Source organism: Linepithema humile, chromosome 6 (genome assembly GCF_040581485.1).
Source record: "Linepithema humile isolate Giens D197 chromosome 6, Lhum_UNIL_v1.0, whole genome shotgun sequence".
Taxonomy (NCBI): domain Eukaryota; kingdom Metazoa; phylum Arthropoda; class Insecta; order Hymenoptera; family Formicidae; genus Linepithema; species Linepithema humile.
In genome coordinates, this window is record NC_090133.1 from 9,513,311 (window position 1) to 9,523,002 (window position 9,692).

General features: G+C 26.3%; 1 pseudogene; it reads left to right on the top strand.

The window, feature by feature from the left end:
- The first annotated feature begins 7,294 nt into the window (after positions 1 to 7,294).
- Positions 7,295 to 8,620, top strand: LOC137000440 (putative nuclease HARBI1; annotated as a pseudogene).
- The last annotated feature ends 1,072 nt before the right edge of the window (positions 8,621 to 9,692 follow it).

Below are 9,692 nucleotides of genomic sequence, written 5' to 3' on the forward strand. Positions count from 1 at the left end.
CAGAGCAGAGGCTAAAAAACTTAAAAATACGTAAATATTCATACATAGATGCAAAAAGCTGTCTAATGCTGTTAAAGATATGCATTAAACAATTATATAAGGCAGATAAAAATATATTCTATGCGAATGTTTTATATCTATAAGATACACATTGATTTGAAAACGATATTTATATATGATACTTTTTTTTATTGCAAAATTGTCACTTGATTCCTAACTGGATACTGAATTTCGAATCCTTCATCGAAATGTTGTCACCGGAGATTTTCGATTGTGGATGACGTCCGAGCCGTTATACTATTTGTAGTTTTATTAAAAAAGTTTTATTAAAACATTTACAATTAAAATATTTTACAAAAGAATTTATCATGTTTTATCTCACGTCTTTATGTCATGTTGCATTTTTACGTATGATATTTGTACGTTATCAACTACAGCATTATTTGATGATTATGTGAGATATAAGTATAAAAGATTTACCTTTCAACAATCCATCACTGTTTGGTATGCATTCAAATGATATAAATTGCATGCAAACGAAAGCATACGCCTGCCTCGCAACTCTATCAAGTATACAGTGTAAAGACCTTGGTATTGTAATCACAAATGTCGAACAAGTGACAAGTGAAATAACTAATAATATGTTAGTCATAATTTCTGAACCCTTTAACTTAATTGTGATGCAAATGAGGTACATATTGTACGATATATTTTTTACATGGAATCCTTGCAAACAATGTACCTAATTCGAAAAGAAACATAAAAAATAGTTTTGATCTAGTTGAAAAGTTGAACGGTGTTTTTTTAGAATCGGATCATTGCCTTGCTTCTTTAGATGTTGTTTCTCTTTTTACGAACATTCCTGTTGAAAAGGCAATAGAAAGCATAAAAAACAGATGGGAATGGATTAGAAGGTACAATTCCATACCAATAGAAGAATTTTTAATTGGTATCAATTTAGTTTTAAATTCAACGTATTTTAGTTTTAATAAAGTAATTTACAAGCAAATTTTTGGCACTCCAATGGGTTCTCCTCTCTCTCCAATAATAGCAGAATTTGTGTTACAAGATTTGGAAAATTCAGCAATCGAACGTCTACCTTACAAATTACCGTTTTATTTTAGGTATGTTGACGACATACTATTTACGGCTCCAGAAAATCATTTAGACGAAGTTTTGGAGACATTCAACTCAATGCATAGCAGATTACAATTCACATTGGAAAAAGGAATAAATAATCATATCAATTTCCTAAACGTTAAACTAATATCGGAAAACAATTTTATTAAATTTGATTTGTTCCACAAACCTACTTTTTCGGGCAGATATTTAAGTTTTTATTCGCATCATCCCATGGCACACAAAAAAGGTGTTATCATTGGCTTATTTGACAGAGTTGTAAAGTTAACACACCCACAATATTGGCACAAGAACATCGAGGAAATGATTTCCCTACTTTTAATTAACGGCTATCCATTGGAATTAATTTTTAATAGTATTAACGAAAGACTTAAAAAATTTAGCAATAATTGTTGTAATAAAAACAAAAATAGCAATGATAGAACGGGTTATTTTACGATACCATATATAAAAGAAACTTTTGATAAATTCACACGGAACATGAAAAAATACAATCATCATTTAGCCTTTTCGTGTAACAATAAACTTAATAGGTTTATAAAAACAGGGAAAGACATTATTGAATCCATGAGCCAATGTGATGTAGTATATAAGGTAACGTGTCATGATTGCGAGGCTAGTTATGTGGGACAAACAAAGAGAAAATTGAAAACTAGAATTAAAGAACACAAGTCGGATATAAATAAAAGAACGGGATCCCCTTCTGTCATTTCTTGTCATAGATTAGAAAAAAACCATGAAATGGATTGGGAGAATGTAGAAATATTAGACAAGGAAATGTCTTATAGCAAAAGGCTTATTTCCGAGATGTTGCACATAAAACGGCAAAAAACGAGTCTCAATAAGCAGAACGATACTGAGTTACTGCCAAACTTGTATTTGCCAGTTCTCAATTTGTTTACTGCTTAAAGATCACTCACTCTCCCACCACGAATCTCCTTCACATACGAGTTCTCTAATATATCCTCTATTATATTCAACTAGTTTGCCATGTCCACTCAAACGACACGGACCTCCAATATCATTTTTAGCAAACTGACTCGTTACACCGAATAGTTTTGGTTCTTAGTTTTTTTAAAATAAGAAAGTTTACACGAAAACACAACATGACGGTACTGCTATGCATTGAGGTAAGAATATTTTTAGTAATTTTAATAAATAACAAGTAATATAAAGATAAAAGTAGACATTGGTTCATGCTGGTTTTAGAATAATTGCAATCAACCACAATTCAAATCTTAAAAAGGACATCGTGTATGTTTAATGTAAAACATGATTTCCTTCCTGATGATCTTAAGATTGGTGTTATTAGAAGAGGCATGACTTTCAAGATGTGTTGTCCTTCTAAACAATTTTTAAATGTAACGAATATAAGAAGATTGTAATCCGAATTAGTTTTATAAGTAACGATTGTTTATTAATATGTTCCGAATTTTATAATAACTAACTACTGAAGATGACCACAACCAGATGGTCGAAACGTCTAGATTGACCTAAACATTTGTTATATTATATTAATAAATTAAGCACGAAAATCCAGCTTGGGCTCTGTAGCTTGTTGTTAATAATTTATTTATATATTTTTTCATTGAAGTCCTGATATCTGAGTCTTCAGCTTTAGTGTACTTTTAATATCATTTTGTAATCATAATTTAAAGGAGTTTTGCAGCTTTCTTTTGACGTATGCTAAAATATCTTTTCTAAGGAAAAAACATTATTTTCCATTTTTCATCTTTTAACTATTTTTATTATGTATATTTGTATTAAAAGATGTTTTAATTATTAGATATATTTTTAAATTATTCACATATGTAATAATTTGTAAGATATTTATGAGACATCATATATGAGAGCGTAGTATCATATCGAAAACCGTCAACATTGTTAAGCATACTTTCGAAGAATAAAATCACTTTCTCCAGAACGCTGCCCGTGATTGATTTTCCATTGAATTTTGATTCCTTTCCTTTTGGTCTGTTTACACATAGTTAAATTATTTACATTGAAAAAAAAGTTATAAGTTTTAATTTATAATTTAAAGTTGTATTTTTATACGCAATATAACAAAAAAATAAGAATGTTTAGATAGTTTTAAGACAAACATAGCAAAAACGAATAAAATCTAAATTTAAATGATAAAAATAAATTGGTTCTTTAAGTAAAATGCTAATTAAATTTCAAATATTCGTTATTATACAAAGAATCTTTTAATATTGTTCTGTTATAAGAAGCTCGTCGATACAAAACGTGATCGGCTTACTCGAAAACGTGATCAACTTTGTAAGATCTTTTAAAAGCTTTAAAAGGTTTGATCGTCATGCCGGAGCAATTCGAAACAATAATTATTAGTCTTTTTAATAAAATACCCGCAAATTGGCAAAGCAAGAGTTATCCTTCTCTAAAATCTTGGGTATGTGTAGAAAAATCTAAATCACAAATTTTTAATAATATATTAATTTTTTTAGTGATTTTATAGATTTTATTTAAAGTTAATTATAATTAAAATTTTTTAATTGTTTTAATTAGCCACATGGTTCCACGATTTAAAGAAAAGGATTAAATTTATAAGCGATTGACGAGATCAAGATATACCGTCAGCATTTTGGGTGCCCGGTTTTTACTTTCCTCAAGCTCTCCTAACTGGCACATTGCAAAACTTTGCACGCAACTTTGCAAACATATAGTATCCATTGACACAATTGATTTTAGCTACAAGGTATACTGTCAATTATACCTTTAATTAATCGATTAATAGTTAATAATATGATAATTATAGAAAGTTAAATTAGAGGAGACTAATGGATTTTCAAAACATTTTCAGCTATTTGAGTTTCATTAAATATGAATAACAATCAAATATACTAATTAAATAGAACTTTATATGCAAATTCTATTTTATAACTTTGATCAAAAATATCTGGAAATGTGTGGAATCAATAATTATTAATTAAATTATTATTAAATTGTTGTACGTTGATTTGCAGCAATTTTAAATTATTTTACATTTGAAAATTGATAGCAGGTGAGGTATTGCACATACGTAATCAATTCTACAAAACAATTTTCTTTCGTTGCAATAAGTAATAAAATTAATTGAATAAATATTGAATTTTTTATTTATATTTATATTTATAATCAATTTTACGAAACAATTTTCTTTCGTTGCAATAAGTAATAAAATTAATTGAATAAATATTGAATTTTTTATTTATATTTATATTTATAAAAATAGATTTTTATATTGACACAAATATACATTTATAATGCATATTTGGCAAAAAAAGTTTTTTTTCTTTATCATTAAATTTTGTATTAATTTTTTAAGAACAGCATCCACTCTCCAAAAAAGCATGAAAATTCGATATTATATTCAATACAAATGTATTGAAATTTTGAAAATCTCGAAAGTATTGTTGCATCTTTTCCGCGACGCTGATTGGTTATCTCGATTATTCTGACAGTTTGATAGTTTAACAGGGAAGATTATTATTATAATAATATTAAACGGTTATTAAATTATCATAATAAGTGCCTGCGCGTAACGCGCGCTTGTATTGTTCTAGTAATTTAAAAACGACAGTCTTAAGTGAAAATTTTATTCATGGAATACAAATCACTTGTTAAATTTAAAACTTGCTTAATTAATTAATTAATTAATTGATTCACTTATCATTCGCATATAATTTGAGATCTTTGCGATTAAACCGATCATGTGCAGCAGTGGACCATTTATATATCACAGCTGACATTATGAAACCTGTGCAAAGAAATATGGAATTGTGGACAAGTATCAAAAAATTAAATTAATTAAAACTTTTTGAAAAAATATTGCAAATATGAATCGTTAATCGGAATAAAAATTAGTGAAAAGTTGATAAAAATAAATGTTTAGAGACATTTTGTGATCTTATACGTAATAATTTTGGCGAGTCCCAAAGATTTCTTTATAGAAAAATATTAAAAGTATAATGGTAACTTTTTTTATCAATATCTTTTATATTATACAAAAAAATATATAAATAATATATAAACATATTTTATGTCATGTAATCACACAAATTCTTTTATTTATCATATTTATCAATATATTCATTTATGATCCATTTATTTGATGCATAAAATTTGTATTGATTTATATTTCAAAATCTGTCAGTAAAATAACATCATTATCTTCTCATTTTTTTCAACAAAAACAATATATATAAATATATTTTTGTGTAACATCTTTTTCTGTTATGTTCCTATGAGGTAAATATAGTTCAAAAAATTTCAATTTTATATATTACAAAAACTATAAACACACAAAATTAAGTTAAATAAAATTATATTTATAAATATTATCTCAATCAAAATTTTTTTAATGCCAAAAATATCATTAGCTTAATTAATAATCATTAAAAGTTATTAAAAGTTATATAAAACTTTAATCTCATCTTCTATTTTATACTAATCAAAATTTAAAAAATTGTTTGTTACACTGGAAAAAAAGTTTTGTTGTATTATAAGAAATTCTGGTTGATTCTACTAGTCCGTTTGTTCGAAAATGGACGAAACGAATTTTTTGTTGGAATTACCAGAGGATTCTGTTGAATTCCATTTTGTTTCAATCTATACAAAATTTCTTGTTAACTTTATTACATCGTTTTGTTAGGTTAACACAACTTTGTAGTTAAAAAACTAGTTCGGATAGGTGTGGTTTTTTAAAAATAATAACAATATATTTTGGTTTAAAGTATACTCAGTGATGCGATGTTTCCTACCGGGTTCCCGACTCTCGAATCAAACGGTGTAGTTATAAAATGTAAAATCTTGTTACGATAACCAGAAATTCTGTTTTGTTTAACAAATACGCTCAACCAGAAGCGTTTTATTAATATAATAAAACTATTTTTCTCAGTGTATAAATATCGCATATGAAATCGTTTAGGAAATACCGATGTATAATTGCTGATCAGATGTCACATATGTATTTATAAGAATCGATTTCCGTTTTGGTTATTATGTAACATATTGATATTTGAATATTTTTGATAGCGATTAAATTAATTAGCTTTTAAAGTTATTTGTATTAAAATATTTCCTCATTCGTTATTGCGCGCATATAAATCGCTATCTAAAAAGTAATATCTTAAATTTTAATAAAGATGCACACCTGGAAGCACCGTTGGGAATGTACGCATGACTCTATTCACCATGTTAGGTATTCCATGAGTCATCGATTTTGCCCAAGCTTGCTGCTCTACTGGTGACAAACTATAATATAAGATTCTACGAATACGGACTGGTAAATTACCAAATTCTAAACCCATTTTATGTAAATAATCAATAATATATAGCAGAGATCGGAATCAGTTGCAACTTTCAGCTTGATTTTTGTGATTGACGCTCACTGCCACCTCCTTGCCGCTCGCATGTTAGCAACGAGTCGTCAGACGCAGGTAACTAAGCCGCGCGATACTCAAGTCTTAGGGCCACTTTGACCAAGCTCCAGTTAACTTAATCGACGATTAAAGTGCTACCAACATGAAAAATAAAATATAGAAAGAGATCTTTTATTTTTTTCTATAACCTTACAAATTTATAATCGTGACATGTGCATGACTCTCTTTGACATGGAAAGAATTATTAGTAAATATTTTGTTTGATGATGAACATAAATATTATAGACAAAATCGACGAAGACCACGTTTCATTAGGCCACGTATTAATTACTTGGAAATTTTTGATGAAGTCGATTTCAAAAAAAAATTTGTACTTTCAAGATTTAGTTTCATGATGTTATTAGAAAGAATTGAAGATGAAATACAACATAAAACCAATCGGTATGTGTGAATATTCTATGTATACAAATATATACAGTATAGATATTTAAAGTTTATATATTTTATATATTTCAGTAATAATGCTATTCCACCTGCAATCCAATTAATGGAATTACACTCTTAGATTTTATGCTACTGGATCATTTTTAAAAACTATTGGCGATTTTTGTACAATTAGTGAAGTAAGTGCACAAAATATAATTCATCGTGTGTCTCCTGCTATTGCTGCATTGAGAGATGAATTTATAAAACTTCCTATATCTCCAGAAGACATTCAAAGAAACCAACAAGAATTTTTTCAAACAGCCAAATTTATACGTGTTATTGGTTGCATGGACTGTACTCATGTCAAAATTCAATCATATGGTAAGAAAAATTTATTTCTAAATATATCTTTAAAATATACTTTTTTTTATTGTTTATTTTTAGGTGGAGAAAACAATGAATTGTATCGTAACAGAAAAGGTTATTTTTCTATAAATGTACAAGTAGTTATTAATGCAAGATTGGAAATAATAATAGATGTAGTAGCACGTTGGCCAGGGTCCACACATGATTCCACTATATTTTATCACTCAAGGATTAAGAGTTTATTTGAAGAAAATAGATTCAGTGATGGTTTACTGCTTGGAGATTCTTCTTGGATATCCGAATCTATCATACTTGATGACTCCGTTAAGAAATCCGACAACACCCGCAGAACATCTTTATAACGAATCGCAGATTCGAACACGCTCAAAAATTGAAAGATGTTTTGGTATATGGAAAAGAAGATTTCCTGTTTTGTCTATTGGATCGCGTTTCCATACAGTTGATAAAATACTTACTATTATTATAGCGACAGCTGTATTGCACAACATTGCGCAGCAGGAAAATGAACCAAATTTGATTAATCCTGAAACATATAATAATGTTATAGCACAAGTGCAAAATGTAAACCTGGATAATGAGAATTATAATGATGAACGACAACGTTTAATTTTGGAATATTTTGATAAGTAATGAAAATTTTATATTCAATTTTATAAAAATTTATTATAATATATGATATTTATAATAACTAATATATTTTAATAATTACAGGTTATTTTAAATAAAATTTGAAAATAACGGCATAAACAATAAATAAATATTTTTATTTTGGATTTATTGAAGGTAATAAACAGTTACAGTTTTATGAAATACAATTTTATTTAAAAAATTATAAAAAAATTTGTTTTATATTTTTCTTATGTATTTTATGATAAATATATGATATACAATCATATATATTGTTTTTAACATTTACATTTTGAACATAATACTTTTCAGAGTTAATAATAAAAGTGATTTAACAAAATATAACATACTTAATATGAGATCACTTTTTTTTTAAAGTAAAACAATTTAACTTGTTACAGTCTTATTAAACAGTCTTATTGAATAAAAGTTAAACTCAAATACAAATTAAAGTTAATAATTTTATTGTAAATATTTTAAATAAAATATTTAAAATAAATTATTGTTGATTGATTGATTGCTATTCTTCTCTTTAACATAACTAAATAAATATTTTATATTTATCACATTTTTAAACTAAAATATTAATCAACAACTTTAATTAAACAAAATTTAAAAAATTAAAAAAAAAGCATTAATAATCAACAAATATTGCAATCTTTTTTTCTATTATAAGATTTAATTATTATAAGATAGATTGTGAGATGTTCCTTTTTTCTTCAATTGTATTTTTCAATATTTTTTCTTTCTCTAACGATACTTTTAATAATTCTATTTTCAATTTTTCCTTTTCAAGTTTAGCTTTTAGTATGTCAATTTTATAACTCTTTTTTTCTTTTTCATTTATTTGCAGTGTGTAGATTAATTCAGTTTTAGCCTCATCTAATGTATTATTTTCAAGTTTTATTTTCTTGCAATTTTTATTCTTCGGTGTCGATGTATTTTCAAAATGTAATGGATAACTTTTCTGTAATTTTAATTTTTTTGTGTCCCAAGATTTCCACAACCATCATCTTTATTCTTAAGTAAATACTACAAATTTAAAATATAACATTTAAAATATAATGAAACTTTACAAACTTTATAAATGATTTGATTTCATAATGACTTACTAAAATTACTTTCTTTGGATTATTATCTTCACTAATTTCTATTATATTTTTAACAGTATTGGTATTTTCGTTATTTGAATCATAAGAATTAAATGATTCATTTACTGTTGTTACTCATATTTTCCTTATTATAATCTGAATCAAAAGGATTAAATAATCCATTTACTGTTGTTTCACCTATAATATCTCGGGCTCGCTTAAATAAATGATTTTTTTTTTTTTCAAAGTGTACTACACCACCACCTACAAATGCCATAAAAATGTATTAAATTAAAATCTTATAGCTTTAATAATAAATTAACGCTTACCTGTTTTATAACTTTTACGCTTCAATTCTGCAAAATATTTTCTTGTATCTCTTTTAATGTTTTCCCAACAATTACGTAAATTTTGTTCAGATCGTATAATTGTTCTATTTTTATTATATTCCATAGCAATATTAGTTCATGCTTCATTTTTTTTTTAAATGTAATGTTATCAGTTTCTTTATTTTCAACAATGTGACGATATAAATATATAATATCTAATAAGTCATTTTTCTCAACAGTAGTAAAATTTCTGGCTCGTTGCATGTTTTGACAATTTCTGTAAGTTGTATATTATTTGTATATTTAATAAC